We start from the raw sequence: 21677 nt of genomic DNA, 5'->3' as shown, positions 1-21677 counted from the left end.
TGCGCGCTAATTAAAGCAATGCAGTATAAATTAACGCATGCAATTGCACGCTAATTAACGCACACGATATGTGACTTAACACAATGCGATAATACTTTCGCGAATCGCGCTTTTTTGCGTCAATTTTAACGCAAAAAAGCATGCGATATGTGTTATCGCACTTTAGTGAATCAACCCTATTGTGGTTTATTTTTTCTTCACTCACCTATTGATATGTTACGCTGTGTTTCATCTTGTTATGACATTATTATAATGTAATTTTGGTACATGCTGTATATGCAGGATATTTAGTTGGGTACTAGGTGTGGGGTTGTTAACTTGATAAAAGTGTTAGTTTAGAAAATTAACATTTTTTGCTGACTTCTTGCTGTTTACATACACGAATATACTTTGAACAAAAAGAATATGCTTCTGCTGCAAGAAAATACATTTTGTTTACTTAGTGTCAGAATACTGTCATAATCAATTTCTTGAATAAGTAATATACACATTTGTATAATGACCCCCTATGGTTGTGGAAGCTTAACCTAATTGAGAAGAAATGATGTCTGTAATACTAGTTGAACAGTTCATTTATAATTACATAAAATGAAATTGGTTTATGTTCATACAATGTTGCAAAAGCACATTGGCCTCAGAATCTAACAATTTACCATCTGTTCACACAATCACTTTAAGAAAGGTTTATTAATGTGGCGTTTGAGGCTCTCTTGGACATAAATTCTCGTTGACTTCAATGGGCATTTAAATTACACTGTGGCTCAATAGTTACTGTCACACTTAAATGAAAATACCCAAGAGAATTACGAAGCTGCTGTATTTCTTAAGCAGCATCAATAAGAATCTGCAACACAATTTGTCCACAATGTTATTTATTTTCATAGTTAAAAAGAATAGGTTATTCTTGCAGGAGATAGATGAAAATGATGAAATCATATAGTAATATGTTCTGCAGCAAGGGTATCCATACCACTAACTATAACATTAATAATTTATGGAGTAAATGAAATAATAAAAATATTTGTTTTGCTTTATTAAAACATAGAAACTGCCTCTAAATAATTAGCAGTTAGAGCTAAAGCTGTTTTAAGATACAGGTATTTAATAAAAGATACTAAATATGCCCCGGTTCAGTAGCTCATAGCAGTGCATTAGTAGGTAGCATTTACTGGTCATCTGTTTAAAAGAAAATATTTTATTGGTTGATATGGGTTACTGCACCTTGGCAAATAATTTATTTTATTACATATTGGGAAAGAAATGTTAACCTTATTGTAAATACAGATTCCATGGCCAAAAATAATGCATGATAGATTTTTAGCTTTTTATTCAGTGTCTTTAGTGGCCAGGCAACAAACAAATCTATCATTGATAGTGAAGCTAAAATTAACTTTTTTCTATGACCCAATTAATCTGCTACCATGTTATATACACTCTTATAACAGGGCCAACAACCTGCCTTGGTGCAGGTAAAAAGTTATTGTAGTAGTAGGTCAGAGTATTTTGGTTCTGCTCAAAGAGCACAGCTGCCCCATCTTTTTTTGTGCTCCAAGATGTCCTTTATGGAGTTTTGAGCGGGATGCATGCACTTTCCAAGAAGAGTTACACTGGCCCTTTATTCTGCTTTCAGTATGCTTTCTTAATAGAACAAAATATTTGTCTTTTAAAAAAAAAACCCAGAAGATATTAAAATATTAGAATTCATGTTTTTTGTAATTAATTGTCAACAGGCAAATATAAATTATGCAACAAAGCTTACCCTAGGTGCATTGGTCGCTGATTTTATTTAAAGCTAACTCTTCCTACATAATACCACTGTAAACAATTGAATATAAATTTATACCTTACTCCACTAATGGAACTGATTTGCTAAACTTTACAAAGCCAGTTTACTTATTTTGCCAATCTATAAAGGCTTGGCATTAACCATGAACACCTGGCAAAAAAATAAATACAAATAACTGTAAATTTACAAAACTCATTTCTGTTTTGTAACAAATTGAAAAAATCATTGAACTTGCATTACAATAATTTTAACGATATCCTGGAGCGGGGTGTTTTCTAACATCCCATACCATAGAAAGAAGTTCAACTGCTCAAAGCTGTTGAAACCGTTTACAGAATACATGTTAAAATGGTGCATAGCTAATTATTCTTTTTGCTTGCTTGTTTTATTTAACTTTTGATAATTGCCATTCATGATTATATGTCGAGTTAGTTACTAGTAGTAGAGATTTGGGTTTTTTTTAAGAAACAGTTGAACTTCTTCATCTCTTCATCTCTGCTTCATCCCTAGTGGTCATTATCTTTTTTTATATAGTTATATACAGTATATAAGGTAATTATTAAATTTTCATTTGGCTTATTTTTTATGATGACATAAAAAAGTATTGGCCAGTGATCCCCAACCACTGGCTCATGAGCAACATGTTACCCCTTAGATGTTGCTCCCAGTGGCCTTAAAGCAGGTGCTAATTTTTAAATTCCTGTCTTTTGGAAGCATAAAAACCAGGTGTACTGCCAAACAGGACCTCCTGTAGGCTGCCACTCCACATTGGGGATACCAAATAGACAAACAAGACATAGGAGAGCTGTCTGTGTGAGCTTAGTAAGGAAAGTTCTTCCACAGACTAAATTCAAATAATTTTTAAAATCATTTCCTTTTTTTATCTGTAATAATAAATAGAACTGAGTACTTGAACCCAACTAAAATATAATTAATCCTTAATGGAGGCAGAACAATTCTACTGGGGTTAATTATTGTTTAAATATCTTTTAGCAGACTCAAGGTATGGAGATCAAAAGTATGGAAAATTGCTTATCCAGAAAGACCCAGGTCCCAAACATTCTGGATAACAGGTCCCATAATAATAATAATAATAATGTGGCAACAACAAGAAGGAGCACTCACATAACAGATCCAATAACTTGGCTAGACAGAGGTAAAAACATTTATGTAACAGCAGTTTTAAGTTTTTTAGTACAGTATTACAAAAACATATTATAGAGTCATAGTGACATACACATGTATCATATTCCAAAATTTTCAATTTCCTTGGATTCCTTATGGTTCAAAAACTCGAACATCTGATATTTATTAAGGGAAAAAAAAGTCAAGCCGTATTTTCAATTTGAGATTTTCAAAATAAGCCTATAATAGACAGGTGGAGAAAAAGCCCATTTGGTTTTTATGCACAGACACCTGGATCTACTGCCTTTTGACTGAAGGACCCATGTAATTCTAAATAATTTTTAGTAAAACTCTGAGAAATGTTTTGGTAAGTAAAAGACTTAAAGTTCAATAAAATACTCCAAAGTGCCCTCTTCTGCTTTAGACTTTTGTTTAGACATTTTGAACTGTGGGATATTTAAGCATAGCCAGGATGTAGTGAGGTCATCGCTCAGGAGGAAGCCGGAAGTGTCAAAACGCGCCAGCGGTGAGAGAGGACGCGGAGAGGAGCACTATACTGGGTAGGACTGCTGAACCCAGGAACGACACTGCAGGTCGTGAACAGGGAAAGAAAAAGAGCAGCCACCTGATCCATACCAGTGACTCCTGACATGCGCATCCTGTACTCTGTTTGTGAGTGTATTAGGAAGTTTTATTTATATTAAAGTATTTAAGTTTTTACACATATGGCGTATGCATTTATCCCACAGTAAATGCACAGAAGGGAAGGGAAACGGAAAGGTCGTGGAATTAACCTAAAGTTGCTAAAGTTGGAAATTTACCTATGTGAAGTGGTTCGTAAAACTGAAATTAAGAGGTGGGAAAGCAGAGAGTCGTGAGCTACAAGCGAACCAATTGGATGCCATATAAACCCAAGGGGGTCTGTAAGTAGATTGGCAATTGGAAAGGGATATCACAACTGGGCACAAAGGGTGATATAAGTAAAAGTCATTACTGGTGTTAAAAAGCACATGAGAGTGCACATTGTGAAGCAATAACAGTATTACACTATATTTTTTTTTTTCTCTTCAAGATTTTCTTTGTGACCAAAGCAAACAGTGTTTAGTGATCAATATATTTGGGAATAGGTGTCCCCCAGCCTTCTAAGAGTGAGCTGTGGCAGAAACTTTCGGGGATGACAAGGCTGTTTTGGGTTTGTAACTCAAGTACCTAAATAGGGACATATCTTTAATAGGGACATGTCAAATTTTGAAGTAATATATTACAGAAACTCAGCAGAAAAATGTAAAGTTCAAGCAATGTATAAAGTATCTTCATAAAAACACTTTCTTTGAAGAGATTCCCACCTAGATGACAAAGAAAAATTACTGTAAGGAAATTGAACTTTTGAATATACAATAACATTCGACGAGATGACTGATATATGTATGTAGGGACCCATAGGGTTAATGTGCCCTATGGCTTTAAACCCTACCTTTCCTTTCTCCTTGTCACTAGGCAAGGATGAATGTATCTATTTGGTATTTAACATATACCTTATTATTGGCCCAAGGCTAGACAACACCCTACCATACTTTAATATAGTGCTAGGAAAGGGGTGGTTCTTTCTTCTTGGCCTGCAGCATCTGACCTTAGTGGATGTCTCCAGGAAGCCTGGGATCCACAAGGTCCAGAAGGTTAGGGCCCTAAGGGGACAAGTACCCTTAGTGAAGTTGGGAAGCAGGGACCCCGTGAACGAGGTAAAGGAAGAACAGGTTAATTAATATCAGAGCACTTTCTAGGAAAGTGAGTCAGTCAGCATGTATCTAGAAAGAGCAGCTTTCGTGCTCCACCCAGGAGGGGAGAGTCAAGGAGTAGTCTCCTAACAGGCTTACTTGCCTTAGCTTAGGGACACAGACGTGCCAGGGAATGGGTCAGTCTTAACCCTGCCCAACTCTACAAGAGAGGGATAAACCGGTGAACTTACCGCCTGACACTCTGTTAGTTGTCTTTACCCTGCCCATATTCTATATGAGTGGGATAAACTGGTGGACACCATACTTCAACTGCTTAATCTGCAGTATCTTCAATTGTATTGCTGAAATCTTGTTATACCTCATCAGAGAGTGAGTATTGATTTGCCCTGCATTTCTTGGACAAACAAACAGTTATTCTTGTTTGCAAGAGCTCCTGGCATCCACCTGCTTAATTATTGCACTTTTCACATTCACGTTGCAGTGGAAGGTGTAGTTTCAACACAACACCCTCCATGTAGTCGATTCCACTTTTCTGTCATGCTGTTTGTCGCAAATAATGAAAAAGTCACTCAAAAGTTGCAGAAAATATGCAAAAGTTGTAACCTTTAAAAAAAATACAATTTTTTTGTATTCGGACCAGTCGTACTTTCATGAATGTGCCCCTATGTCTTTGCAAACATTTTAAATACTGCATATATTTCTCTGCATGCATTCTAGAGCTGGTATAGCAATTATAAGCATCAGCTATTGCAAGTGTTTATAATTAAATAATAATAATATCTTAGGCAAGATAGAAATACATTTAATTGAGTGTTGACATTGATATAGAATGCAACAGTAGTTAGTATGTTAGAGTCTTTTCTGCCTTTTCTGCCTTGACAGTCATGAGGTAGTCATTAGTATATTTGATAAAGTGTTTTATGCACATTAATTCCCATTTGGATAGAGATTGCAATGCTTAAACTGATTTGGGTGTAAATTGTCAAACGAAGATGCTGAAATATTTTTAGTGAGTATAGAATTTATCTAGATTTAATTACATAGTCATTGATGTTAAATGACAATCATAATTACATAAAATCCATATAATGGATCCAAATAATATTATTGTTATTGAAGGCAAACTGGCTGATTAATGACATCTACTTTTTTTCTGGCAAAACTGACTTCACTGAAAAATTCAAGCAAGGATTTGCAAATATTGCTGCTTAACTGTACCGGTGAAAAGGTTTGCTTGTCCCTAAATATATATACTAAATATATACTTTAGTATAGTACTAATAGTATATATATACTGTATATATATATATATATATGTATATATATATATGTATATATATATATATATATATATATATATATATATATATATAAAAATGTTGATCATATTAAAAGGGCTAGGTGTTAAATCACTTTTTTATTATTACTATATTTTCTAGAGTACCCGGGCATTACATTTGTGCTGTATTTGTTTCCTAGTGTATGCCTATTGGATTGAGATTTCCTGTTTCTGTTACTTTAAAACTATGTTGTTAACACTACTTCTAAATGATGCTATGGGAGTGGTACACAGCATCATAGCCATCAATTAAATATCGTTTTACAATTAAAATTGTCTCTTTGTTTTTCATATTGTGGTCAAGGTTTGGTTTGAGACCAAATTACTACAAAAGAATCTAAACTAATGACACAAGATTTTAATAATAGTTTTTAATAAGTTTTTTTTTACAAGAAGGGTTTTACCAAAATACAGGTATGGGACTCATTATCCAGAATGTTTGGGACCTGGGGTTTTCTGGATAGGGGTCTTTCCAAAATTTGGATCTCCTAACTTAAATCTGCTAAAAAAATTATTTAAACACAAATTAAACCCAAAAGTATTTTTTTGGCTCCAATAAGGATTAATTCTATCTTAGTTGGGTTCAAGGTTCTGTTATTACAGAGAAAAAGGAAACCATTTTTAAAAATGTGAATTATTTGATTAAAACGGAGTCTATGGGAGATGACCTCTCCGTAATTTGGAACTTTCTGGATAATGGGTTTCCGGATAAGGGGTCCGATACCTGTACAGTAATGACTATGAAATTATATTGTATTGCAAAAGTAATGGGGTAACCAATATTTCTCAAAAATATTTGATGAATGTTTAATCTTATTACATTTTAAATATACTGTATTTCTTTTGAAATATATAGTTTTGTTTTGAGGCCGGTTAGATAAGTTTTAGGAATGATTTTTATTATTTAACTTCAGAAATATTATTTTTATTACTCGAGTTTCAGAATAGTTAATGAGCTGCGACGTGTTAAATTCATGGGGCCCAATCAAATTGGATAAAAAAGTGAGATTTGTAGAAAATGTTTATTAACTGTTTTGGATATCCACATCAGCAACTATGTTTTTAGCTAAGAAAGCCTGAGGTGACTCTAAAGAGGTAATTGAAAGCAATGTGCTTATTATTTAATTATTTTTGTATTGTATAAAAAATAATGAATTTCTAAGTAGACTCATAGAAAAAGACTAAATGTGACTATGTGAGATATGGCCTACACTTTGCAATGACACCTGCATCACCTTGGAATCATTTTCAGCTACCAATTCAACTGTTCCCTTTTTTTTTTGAAGAAACAAAACAGCCTCATGAATCCAGTTGATATTAAGACAAAGATGAACCACAGATACAATAAATGTGTTCAAACGTTTAAACAGGGTTAATTTTCATTGTTTCAGTACACATACTAAGACCTTTATCAGGAAGACCTTGCCAATGATACAAGGAATCTTATAATCAATAGGACATGTGATGTAGAGATTGATACATTCACATCAATGTATAGCAACTTTCAGTGTGCTAAAGCAAATATAATCATGTTAATATATATACAAAACTTTGCTAGGGCATTTAAAACTATTTTTAAATGTTTGAAGTTCATTGGGTGCTTTTATAAACATAGCTGCTATATAGTAAAAGTTAATTTTCCTATAGCAACCAATAAGAAATTAGGTTTGATCAACCTTCTAACAGTTATAAAATAAAAATAAACATCTGATACTTGTAGACTAATAGACTAGAAAAAGTTTTGAACCTACACCAAAATATATTCACATGGCTCATTGTCATGACAGATGTGTAAGAATCTTAAGGTGGCCATACATGGGCCGATAAAAACTGATGATGGACAGAGCCTGCAGCTTAGTGGCATATGTATGGTGCCCTTAGACAGGCCTGTACAACCATTATCTAGCTAAGAATCATTAAGATGTGTATTGGGAAGGCTTAAATATCCAGTTGGATCAAGGAATGCATTGGCTCATTGATGCAGCCTGCATCCTTTGACCTAAGCCCTAAAGGTGGGCACACTGGGGAAAGATCCACTTTGGAGACTTTGCCAAAAAGGTGGATTTTTCAGTGTATGGCCAGCTTTAGACATGACAATTACATGTACATTACTTATATATCAATTGAAAGATATGTATTTCAAAATATCACTGTGCACAGCTGTCTATTCATAGGTGATACCATACATATATATTTAACAATATGTTGTGTTCACTGCTCATCCCTTTGACATGCAATCCAGATTTTCCTCCAGGTCTCCAAAAGGGTTACTTCGTTAATTGGAGACATACCACAACTCTTCAACTATATCAGATCTGCCCTAAGGGAACCCTTCCCACATGGGGACAGATTAAAAAGATGTTTGCACTTACAACTTCTGATTCTCATATACCAACAGCTTCGAAGCTTTATTTCTTCGACACTTAAAGGTATTACAGGAGACCAAATTTATACTAAATTTGAGAACCTTTGCCGACAAAAGCAACCTCCTCCACGAAACATCTCAGCGATATACCAAATTCTTTTGGCACAGGAGAATATTTCGTCAACAAACCTTGCAAAATGGGGGAAAATCCTGGATAAAACATTCTCACAACAAGAATTGGAGGAAATAATTACCAAATCATTCATTGGTCAAAGAAGCTGCAGAATCCTAGAGAATAATTATAAAATCCTCACTAACTGGTATAATACCCCGACCAAACTAAGCAAAATGTTTCTGCTGGCGTTGTGAACAATCTCCCGGAACAATGTTACATATATTCTGGGAATGCACAGAAATACAAAAATTCTGGAACGAGATTATAGATATATGCAACAATAATCTGCAAATGAAACTGGAAAAAAACCCAGCAGCAATCCTCCTCCACCACAACAACTGTTCCATCAGCCACTACAAAAAAATCTTTAACTCAGTTTGCTTTAAACGCTGCCAAAATTATAATTCCTCGAAAATGGAAAACTAAAATACTACCTACACTCACAGAGTGGATATCAGAGATGGAAGATATCCGAAAGTTTGAGGAACTACATGCCGAATCCTATGACACCAGGAGGAAACATTGGGCCGTCTGGCATCCTTGGTCTACTTACATGGACAACTTAACATAATTAAGACCGCTCAATTACGTAATTTAAAATAAGGTGGTATGCCAAACCAGGTAACTAGTTAGGTTATACTTATAGATATTTAAAATATATGTGAGTGTTCCCAAACATAACCATATGGCTGTATATAGGAGTGTGCATAATGTTGCTTTTCACTCTTGCCTGGAACTCCTTTTCCCCCTCCTTCTCCCCTTTTCTCCCTTTTTAGAAAATTTCCAACTTATCATTTAAAATTAGCTATCGACGGCGGACAGTTGACAGCGGATAGATGGTTTGAATTACGGATTTGTCTTTTTCTTGTTCTATTTTTCTTTTATCTATCTGATTCATAATTTACCGAACAAGTGTATAACTCCACGTTCGATACTGTACTTTTTAAAATGATGGTATTGATTAAGTTGGATAATTGTTAAAATCCAATAAAAATAAAAATTAAAAAAAAAAAAAAAACAATATGTTGTGCTATTTTCAAGGCTGCAATATTACAAAACGCACCATTGCATGCTTAGTACGAGTGTGTCGCTGTATGCTAAAATTAGTGAGTAACAAAGTTTGTGAAGTTCTCTATAGGTTCTATAAGAGGTTTCTCTATAAGTTCTAAGTTGTGCCAACAATATTTTCCCTCCTCCAGTGTGGTTCATTTCATAAGGTAAACTGAGAATTTCTATACTACTTATTTGTATGTTACATTTATTTCTAACTTGTTTTGTTCTATTTCAGCCATGAAGATTTTAGTCATACTGTATGCTTTAGTTGTATAGCCTCTAGCTTTGAACCTTTTGAGCAGACCCTCTACATGCTTTTCCAAATTTCCAAAATTCTTTTGCAGTTTGTTTTCGTTGCTTGCATCAATATGAAGTCTGATCCCTGCAATGTTCCCTGAAGCTCTGATGTTTAAGATAACTACTTGCAGCACTCACTATGAAATGTAACCTGCATTATTTAAAACATTAAAATTAATACATAGAAACTAGTACCCCATAAGGTATGTTTTTTAACACTTCATTGGTTGAATGAACAGTTGCATAAACATGTTTGTTATGGGAAGCAAATCAATATATTTTATAAAGAGCAAAGCACAGTTTTTACAAGTGTTCTTTGCTGATCAGAGATGCAGTCCCACGCACTTTCACTTACTGGTTTATTAGTATGAGAAAGCCTGCCAAGCAAAGCTTATTTCTTCCCAATGAATTACAGCAGACATGCATTTCCAACCATGTGCTTTGACCCCAACTTTAAAATAATATGCTCTGTGTGAAATTGCAGCAAACAGGCAATTTCCTACTTAAGGAATGCAAAATCCAATTTGTGCAGCTACTCAGTGCAGTATTATACCCTCAAGCATTCTGCCTTGAATTGGACATTCACGAAAAATGTTCAGTGCAGGATTTGTTAAAATTTCTGCAGTGTAACATGAACTATATTGTCAAGCAAGAAGGGGAGAGATTTAGTACACCAAATGTGACTGGTAAGATTTTTTTGAACATTTTACATGATAGATTTTGCAAAAGAAGTATAAGCACAAGGACTGAACAATTAACATTCAAAGATATACAATAATAACAATACATGCAAGGAAGTTATATAGGTGCTGGCATAGTGCTCAGTAAAACAACCTATCACTACAGAAAACAAATCATTGAACAGAAAAGTTTAGAACTGAGGGGTTGAATACAAAGTTGTATTAGTGATTAGTAAAACAACAGCTTAATCTGCATATTAAAATTGGAGGTGCAAATATTTGTTTATAATACACAAGAGCCATAAATATCCTGTAAATTATTTCCTTCTAAATAGTTTTTAGTGATATCATCAATTATTATCAGTGCTTAGTGATGTAATTTGTATGGCATGACTTAGGGGCTGATTTGTCCGAATTTCAGACTTTTAAAAGTACGAAGGCAAAAATTTGGATGAAATACAAAAATTTCTGATGTGCATTAATTACGGGAAAAATTGTATTGAGGTCGTATGAAAATATTGTGGTATGATCCGAAAGTTCCGAAATTTTCATGTCTGAACGATCGTAAATGGCGCGAAAAAGTTTCTGACTTTGAACCTTCAGTGCATGATTTTGGAAGCTTCCCATAGGGAGCTCCAACCTGGCCAAAGGAAAGTCACGATACTGAAGCTTGAATGAATAACTAAACTTTTGCACTTGTTGCGACAAATACAATTTTGTTGCACAAATTATCACAAAGCATTAAAAAGTTGTGGTAATTAAAAAAAAGACGTGCAGTTCTAAAAGTTAGAAAAAATACAAATTTTCTCTATTCGCACTCATTCGGATTTTAATAAAAGGGCCCCTTACTGTAACTTGTACTACACTATATTTAAATTTTTTTCCTTTTTTTCCCTATGCTGTAAGTGCTGGCTTTATTTTTCTATGGCTTGACTACTATATCCAGAGGAGAAATGGAGAGGAGCTGGCAGGGATATATCAGAGGCCTGGGACATTTATATAATTTTTCACACACACTAGGAGCCAGGTGTACTGTATGTGAAAAGGGGTGTCAATGCAGGGTAGATGTAGTTTTTTTTAACAAAAGTCCATCAGTACATACTTAATATTAAAAGTATCCTTTATATATTATTCACAACACTTTCTTGTCTAGTGGAGCTTACACTCTCTCACATTTATGGAATATACTATATAGTATCAATTTTCCTATGGAAGTAAAACTGTAGCATCTGAAGGAAACTAGGAAGACACAAACAGAACATTTGGCACACAGTGTTCTGTTTAAACCAAACTCCAGGACTCAACAATGCAAAGCAGCAATGCTAACCACAGCTTCACTATGCCCACTATGGGGCAAAAGCATCAAGACCCTAATACTCAGGATAGAAAGAGACTAGAAAATTATCTTAATTTAAGCCTTAATATCAAATAGTTTAAAGGCAAAATGGATGAATTATTCTATAAGTGCAAAAACCTTTTCATCACAAATTATCATCAGTGTATCACCAATGATGATGCTCGGCTCACCCCAGCAGTACAAACTTTATCTGAACTGAGCATTTAGTAGTATGTTTTATATTAGATTTTATTGAATCAAGTATCCTTAGCTTTGCTTCTCAATTTTTCTCTTGTGTCTTTCTGTTTCATTAGAACAGTAACTTCATTTTATAGATTAATCCTTAAATAACATTCTGGTAATACATAAAAGTGCTTCCTACCTAAAGGAATAATAATGAATTTAGTGATGTCAAAATGTTGACAGGGTTATCATCAAACAACTGAAAACTCTATTTTTTACTGAAACTTTGCAGAGTGATTGATGTGCCAACAAAATATTGGTCAAAGAAGACTGATGGAATTATTGTGTAACACCGTTTTCAGCAAATGAGTGACTACAATTTTATCAGATAGTCTCGAAAGACATTAAATGGAAAGTAATGAATTGCACATACAAAGGCACTGGTTAATTATTTCTAAGTTCATTACATTTTGAAATATGCATTCTATTAGGAATGATCCATTAATTATTTGCTTGCGGCCTTTACTGCTCCATTTTACAGAGTATTAAGGGACATTTCCAGTTCTGGATACTATGAGGCTGATTTACTAATCCACGAACGGTCCAAAGGCGTCTGAATTCGTTTTTTTCGTAATGAACGGTATTTTGCGTTTTTTTCGTACATTGTCGCGACTTTTTCGTAGCCGTTACTACTGTTTCACAAAATGTCGCGACTTTTCCGTAGCGTTACGACTTGCGCGAATTGTCGTGACTTTTTCGTAGCCTTCGCGCCGAGTACGAAAGTTTCAGATTCATTGAAGCTTCAGTATCGTGACTTTTCTTGGGCCAGGTTGGAGCTGCAGAGTGCCATTGAGTCCTATGGGAGGCTTCCAAAATCATGCAAAGTCTGAAAGTTTTGCCCGCCGTTTACAAGCGCTCAATACGAAAAAGTCACAACAATGTACGAGCAAATCGTAACGGCTACAAAAAAGTCGCGACTTTTCGCGCAAGTCATAATGGCTACGAAAAAGTCGCGACAATTTACGATAAAGTCGTAACAGCGACGAAAAAAATCGCAAAAAATATGAAAAAGTCGCAAAATGTTCGTTTCCAATCTGAATTTTTCCCATTCGGATTTGAATTCGTGGATTAGTAAATCAGCCCCTATGTGTTGCATTTTTTTGCCTATTGCTTTTGTGTCTGCTTGAAAGAGGTTGTTCACCTTTGTGCTGCCCAACTCAGTATAGTTATAGAAATGTTCCTCCAAGCTAGGTAAATGTTCTCTCAGGCTAAGACGTTACACAGTGAATGAGAAAATGCATATTAACATAGCAATCTCTGGTTAATTAACAGGCAGGCTGCTTTAGAAAGAGAGGAGTAGGAGGAGCATGAATTCATTTAGCAGTGAGGGTCACTTGGGTGCGTGATGATGTCACACCCCTCTATTTGCCCTTACTTAATTTTAATTTTGTAGCTGCACCTTGAGGTTGCCAATTAAATGTCAGGTTGCACACAAAACAAAAAATTGTGTCAGCTGCACCCCTGCTTACACCATGCCCCTTCTGTTCATCAACCCCTATGCTGCTATCTCTTTATCTAAAAGGTGCAATAAGGGGTTTATTTATCATCCTGTGTAAAAAGTGGGTCAAACATTACCAGTGATATTGCTCATAGCAGCCAATTAGATGCTTTGCTTTGGTTTTCTAACTGTTGAAATCTAATTGCTGATAATTACTGGTAATGCTTCGCCAGGATTCAGTTCAGTATTCAGCCAGGATTTGGCCTTTTTTCAGCAGGGTTTGGATTCAGCTGAATACAAGATCCTGGCCGAACCGAATCCTAATTAGCATATGCTAATTAGGATCTGGAAGGGTTAAATGTCGCTGCATGAACACGGAAGTGGAAAATTAACACTTCATATCCTAGCATACGCAAATTAGGATATGGATTTGGTTTGGTATTTCGTCAAATCCCTTATGAAAAATTGCATTTGGTGCATCCCTAGTAACATAGTAACATAGTACGTTGGGTTGAAAACAGACATACGTCCATCACGTTCAACCATAATGCCTATATATAACCTGCCTAACTTCTAGTTGATCCAGAGGAAGGCAAAAAACCCCATCTGAAGCCTCTCTAATTTGCCACAGAGGGGAAAAAATTCCTGACTCCAAGATGGCAATCGGACCAGTCCCTGGATCAACTTGTACTAAGAGCTATCTCCCATAACCCTGTATTCCCTCACTTGCTAAGAATCCATCCAGCCCCTTCTTAAAGTTATATAATGTATCAGCCAGCACAACTGATTCGGGGAGGGAATTCCACAACAGGTCTCACAGTAAAATATCCTTTCCGAATATTTAAATGGAACCTCCCTTCTTCTAAACGGAGTGGATGCCCTTGTGTCTGTTGGAAGGACCTACTGGTAAATAAAACATTAGAAAGGTTATTATATGATCCCCTTATATATTTATACATAGCTATCATGTCACCTCTTAAGCACCTCTTCTCCAGTCCCAACTTGGCCAGTCTTTCTTCATAACTGAGACTTTCCATACCCTTAGTACCAGCTTAGTTGCCCTTCTCTGGACCCTCTTTAACTCAATAATGTCCCGTTTGAGCACTGGAGACCAAAACTGAACAGCATATTCTAGATGGGGCCTTACCAGCGCTCTGTAAAGGGGAAGAATAACCCACTCCTCCCGTGAATCTATGCCCCTTTTAATACAGTTCAAAACCCTGTTTGCCCTTGCAGCTGCTGCCTGGCATTGCTTGCTACAGCCAAGTTTATTATCTACAAGGACTCCAAGGTCCTTCTCCATTATGGATTTTCCTAGTCCAGTCCCATTAAGGGTATGAGTGGCTTGCATATTTTTACATCCCAGGTGCATGACCTTACATTTATCCACATTAAATCTCATCTGCCACTTAGCCGCCCAGATTGCCAGTTGGTCAAGATCCTGCTGCAAGGATGCCACATCCTGGATATAATTGACTGGTCTGCAGAGTTTTGTGTCATCTGCAAACACTGATACATTACTTATAATACCCTCCCCTAAGTCATTAATGAACAAGTTAAATAAAAATGGACCCAGTACAGAACCCTGAGGGACCCCACTGAGAACCTTATTCCAAGTACATAGTTACATAGTTACATAGGGTTGAAAAAAGACCAGAGTCCATCAAGTTAAACCCATCCAAGTAAACCCAGCACACACAACCCACACCTACCAATCTATACACTCACATACATAAACTATACATACAATCACTAATACTAACTGTAGATATTAGTATCACAATAGCCTTGGATATTCTGATTGTTCAAGAACTCATCTAGGCCTCTCTTAAAGGCATTAACAGAATCTGCCATTACCACATCTCTAGGTAGGGCATTCCACAACCTCACTGCCCTCACCGTGAAAAACCACCTACGCTGCTTCAAATGGAAGCTCCATTCCTCTAATCTAAAGGGGTGACCTCTGGTGCGTTTTTATGGGAAAAAAGAACATCCCCCATCTGCCTATAATCCCCTCTAATGTACTTGTACAGAATAATCATGTCCCCTCGCAAGTGCCTCTTTTCTAGAGAAAACAATCCCAACCTCGACAGTCTAACCTCATAGTTTAAATCTTCCATCCCCTTAACCAGTTTAGTTGCACGTCTCTGCACTCTCTCCAGCTCATTAATATCCTTCTTAAGGACTGGTGCCCAAAACTGCACTGCATACTCAAGGTGAGGCCTTACCAGGGACCTATAAAGAGGCAAAATTATGTTTTCATCCCATGAGTCAATGCCCTTTTTTATACAAGACAGCACTTTATTTGCTTTAGTAGCCACAGAATGACACTGCCTGGAATTAGACAACTTGTTATCTACAAAAACCCCTAGATCCTTCTCCATTAAGGATACCCCCAACACACTACCATTCAGTAGATAGTTCATGTTTATATTATTTCTACCAAAATGCATAACTTTGCACTTATCAACATTGAACCTCATTTTCCAGTTTGCTGCCCAGTTTTCCAATTTTGTCAAATTGCTCTGCAAAGCGGCAGCATCCTGCATGGAACTTATAGTTTTGCACAATTTTGTGTCATCAGCAAAAATAGAAACAGTACTGGCTATGCCCACCTCCAGGTCATTAATAAACAAGTTAAAAAGCAAAGGACCAAGGACTGACCCCTGCGGTACTCCACTAACAACACTGGTCCAATTAGAAAATGTTCCATTTACCACCACTCTTTGTAATCTATCCTTCAGCCAGATCTCTATCCAATTACAAATATGATGTTCTAGGCCAATATTCCTTAATTTGATTATTAACCTTCTGTGAGGTACTGTATCAAACGCTTTAGCAAAGTCCAAACTGCCATTCCAGCATCGAGGTTCCTGCTCACCTCCTCATAAAAGGCGACTAAATTAGTCTGGCAAGATCTGTTACGCATAAAACCATGCTGGCACAAACTAATAGTATTGTGAACTGCAATGTATTCAAGTACCCTATCCCTTATTACCCTTTCAAAAAGTTTTCCTACTACCGATGTTAGACTAACAGTCCTATAGTTTTCAGGTTGAGAACGGGATCCCTTTTTAAATAAGGCAGACCTCAACGAATCCTGAAAAATTAAGTGAAGAGGTTTGGCAATCACAGCGCTCAGCTCATTTAATACCCTGGGATGAATCCCATCCGGTCCTGGACCTTTGTTTACCTTTACATGTTCAAGTCTCTTTTGAATTTCCTCCCGAGTGACCCACGCGTCAGTAGCTAAATTACTAGAACTGGGCATATTAAAAGGAAAGCCTTCATTACCTGGCTCCTCAGATGTATAGACAGATGAAAAATAAGAGTTCAAAATTTCTGCTTTTTCCCCATTCTCATCAACCAACTTACCCCCCCGTGATAATAATGTTCCCACTAGTTCTTGCTTCATTTTTTTACTATTCACATAGTTAAAAAATAATTTTGGATTATTTTTACTCCTAGCTGCAATATCCCTTTCCATTTCTATTTTAGCTTGCCTGATAGCTTTTTTGCATGCTTTATTTGCTTCCTTGTACCTGATGAAAGTTTCTGCTGTCCCAGCTAACTTGAATGCTTTAAAAGCACGTTTTTTCTTACCAACCTCGACACTTTTATTCAGCCATAAAGGTTTTGCTTTGCGATGCCTCTCCTTGCTTACAAGGGGAATATACTGTTGTGTATACCTGCAAAGCAATGTTTTAAAGATGTTCCATTTTCCTTCTGTGTCTAACCCTATGAAAAGCCTTTCCCGGTTGACACATTGCAGAGATGCCCTTATACTGGCAAAGTCTGCACGTCTAAAATTGAGTGTTTTAGTTACTCCCTTATAGAGCTGTCTCTGCAGCATTATCTCAAAGGAGACCATGTTGTGATCACTGTTCCCCAAATGCTCACCCACACAAATGTTAGAGATGAGTTCATTATTATTAGATATCACCAGGTCCAAAATAAAGTCATGACAAGGGGACTCCTCAATTGACCCTTCGCCTTGAAGCACCCCCCTGAACCCCCTTGTTACATATCTCAATGAAACACCAGGAGACAGAGGTGGAGAAAATGGCCACAGCATTTATTCACATTTTATCAAATAAATAGGACCTTGCCAGCCTAACCCAAGGCAATATTCTAAAGCCATAATTCCATAAGAGGTCGCTACTATGCTCTGCCGTTCCTCGCTGAAGACTTGAATGAGTATTAGACTGCCTCTACCTACAGAGAGGATGGCCCCAAACTCTGCTACCAGCAGGAGCTGCATTACCAACCATGAGAGAAGTTCAGCAGCCCTGCTGCCGGTCCTGGATCTGCAGTGTCTCGATGATAGGAAATCCAAGCAGGCTGTCACCTAGCACAAGCAGTAGTAGCGTCTGTATCTATCAATCCACCGTGCAGTCACAGGAGAGAACCTCCTTTCTCCCTCTGCTAAAATGACCTGTGCAGTACTCTGGCAAGGTCCTACCGCTGCTGTGACAAATAAAACTTAAAATATATTATCATATATTCACTATTTTGATCCAGAGGAAGGCAAAAAACCCAACCTGAAGCTAGTGCCAATTATGCCTCAAAAGGGAAAAAATTCCTTCCTGACCCCCTGGGCGATCGGAAACATTCCCTGGATCAAGAAATCGTTGTTAACATGAATTAAACACAAAGCTGACTCTCAAGTTTATACCATATAAAGATACAGAAAGCACAATATAAAAATGCATTCAGGTAAAATTCCACATTCAGTTATTAATAGATAATATGAAAACCAAAAGAAGAGAAACTCCTGACATTTCTCAAAATATGCAAAAAGAGGGAGGGTGGGTGGGATGTTTCTACCTGCTCAGAAGATAAGGAAGTGAGTGCTTTTCTGACATCACATCCCTCTCTTTCTCCGCCCCTCCCCAGGCCAGCCTTCTCCTGCCTTAACTCTTTCCTTCTCACCTAATCACAGTTGCACCTGGTTCTGCCAGTCTCTAAACATAAACCAGTGTAATCTGGCTGCTGGTTATTCGGATCCCTTGTCATGCAGCCCCTACGCTTATATCTCCAGGGCTTTCCTTTCCTGAAATAAAAAGTTGTCATTTAGCATATTTACAAACCTACTAGCTTTTTCTGACTTAGCCACCCCATTACTCCAGTCAATATCCGGATAATTAAAGTCCCCCATAATAACAATGTACGCGCAGTACAAAGTGTTTCTATTACTGATATCACCCTGTATTATGTAGGTTGGCACATGCACCTGCAAACAAGTGGTGGAGGAAGTCAGCAGCGACCTTCTACACCGGAAGCATATACAGGGATCTGTCACTGAGAAAAACAGCAAATATACAGGTCATTATCTCAGAAATGGGTGAGATTTTTTTAATGCATATACATTAGAAATATACTTCTTTTTACATCATTTGATAGATAAGATGTATTTGTATGAAACTGAACAACCCCTTTAACCTTTTACAAAGATTTTGCTTCAAGCGCGACTGTGTATTTGAAAGAAGTCCCACAAAAAGTAGGTATAAGTAAAACTAGATCAATGTGCTTTTTTCAACAATTTGCAAAACTGAAAAATGACAAATGTATTATTTTGTCTATTGCTTTGGTGTCTGCTTTTGCCTTTTTAAGATTTTGCTTAAAGTATGACTGTGTATTTGAATTAAACCCCACAAAAAGTAGTGATGAGCAAAACTGGACCATTGTGCTTTACTCAAACATTCACAAAGCTGTGAGTAAAGATGTTTTTAGCTCTACAATAACATATACATTGCCCTAGCTTTTTAGACAGATAAGAAGGCTGGGTAGGGCTTTTCACTGTAAAAACTGTACCCAGAGAAAAAGTATGCTCTTCACTACAAGCAAGTCCTTAAGAGTAGGTCCACAGAAAGGCGTTATTTCAATGTTTTGAAATGTATCAGTTTATTCTATATCTGCTTTAAACCTTGGGAAAGTTGATGCCTCTGTCTCAGGTTGGTCACCACGTTGGAAAGCCTGCAGTAGAAGGTGGTCTATTTTATTTGCAATTGTTTTTTTGTTGTTTTTCCAGCAGACAAGCTTTCTATCTCTGCTGCTTTATATATATTTTTTTTTGCAAAAAAAAAAAAATAAAAATTAATAAATAAATAAAAACAGGCATTTTTACAAGATTCAACAAAATATAATTTGAATAATTTAGGTACCCTTTTCATAAAGCTCATATTTTCTTTATAGCTGTTACAAAGAAATGCACCACAGCAATCTGAACTAAATCTTTGCTGTTTCAAATGAGCACAAATTAAACTGTGCAATTCCCGAACATGTTAGCATGAATTTCTTGATTTAAAATAGTAATTGAACAGTTGAATAGCCCTTAAAGATCCCATGAAGTAAAAAGACCTTTAGCTATCAGTAAATAGAGGTTATCCAGGGGTCAGTCAGCCATTTTAAAATAGACTAAAGTTACAAGGAAATAAAATATTGGATTATAGAAAGCACAGTGATTTAGGGCCAAAAAAAGAGATAAGCACAGACATTCTGATCTACAAATAGAATGGTCAGAGGCTGCAGGAAATGGACATTGAAATATTATTAAGGTTTAGAGAAGAGATGTCTGCTTGCCAGGAACATGGCACAATTTAAGCAAGAAAATACTGTTGCTGGACAAGAGTGCTGCACAGAGTAGGGCAAATTTTCACAGTCCTTAATTGCTTAATTGCTGAAGGGAATAAAATAAATTCTATAATGTACAGTAGCTGATATTCTACCTGTTGTCCTGACTGTGAAGTTTTTCACAGTCAGGTTGGCACTCTTACACAAATATAGTCATGCTCTGTATAGCATAAACCTGCAGTTCCAAAAAGCCAAATGTGCTGCCAAAGTACTGACCCAAATATTTTATGCTCCCACGTAGGCAAAAACACTCATCTAAAAACATTACTACTTGTAGTCCATAAAGCCCTTATTCCTTAATGCTGAATATATGCCAAAGCTTAAGTGCTCATTCAGTTAACCACTGCCTCCTGCTACACCCTGTGCAAATGCCCAAATGATTAAAGTTTCTTAATTCATGAGTTTCCATCAATCTGAAATATCACTTTTCAAAATTATTCTTCATTGTACTTCAGAATTGGCTTTATCTTTTTCTTTATTTAATCCTATTTTTTTATGGAGTTGCTCTAATGTACTGATAAATCAATATGTGGGTAGAAGTATGGGAATACATATAAAAATTCTATTATTCCATGTATGAACATTGATACCAAGAATGTATTCTGGGGTAATTTAAATGCAATGTTGGTGTTAACAGTTACGTTTGAGGAATTCTAAAATCAATTGTTTTAAAGCTTTCTGTTTAAGACTATGGCAGCATTTTTTCAAATGAACATTTTTAGAGAAATTGTTTGTCCTTTTAGTATGACGGTGGGCTGACATTTTTCTGCAATTTTAAAGACAAGCAAAAAATGTATTCAGTGAACAGCTTCTGTGAAATCTTTAAATACCTGCCACTCCCGTTGTTAAATAGTTAACAGTAAGGCTACAGCATCCCTTTAATCACTTAGAATTCCTTCTCCTCCTCTAACTCATTGGCCCCATCCTATAGGAATTGACTTTGGCTGTTGGTTAATGAGCATGTTCAGTTCTTTTTAACTAAGGTTAGTAAACACACCCTCCAGTCTAGCAGCCAATGAAGAGGTGGCAATGCTGGTTTCCATAGAAACTCTGTTATAGCTGTGCACTCTGCTGCAGAAACATTTTTTTCTCCTAACCTCCTCTCCTGAGCTCAGTTTAACCATTTCAGTGCTTATTCCAAGAAGAATTTTTTATCATAGTAAGTTCTGCCTGTGTTAGTTTGCATATATCACTGCATTAACTTTACAGTATGTAAATTTTATTCAAGATGTGTGAAAGGGAAAATGGCTACTGAGTGAAAGCTGCTATTTGTTTTAGGACAATCTAATGATGCTACCAAACAGAGGGGATATATGCTGTACAAATAATGCGGTTAAGGTATGGGAGATGTGACCAACTTATATACATGGTAGAAATATGTAGGGTTTACATGTCCTTTAATGAAATCTTATTGCAATCTTATTATTTGGGCCAGGGTTTTTATTGATAGATTCAATATCAGGTGTGATTA

Source organism: Xenopus tropicalis, chromosome 9 (genome assembly GCF_000004195.4).
Source record: "Xenopus tropicalis strain Nigerian chromosome 9, UCB_Xtro_10.0, whole genome shotgun sequence".
Classification (NCBI taxonomy): Eukaryota; Metazoa; Chordata; class Amphibia; order Anura; family Pipidae; genus Xenopus; species Xenopus tropicalis.
The sequence above is the reverse complement of the archived record's forward strand: the minus strand, read 5'-3'. Positions refer to the sequence as shown.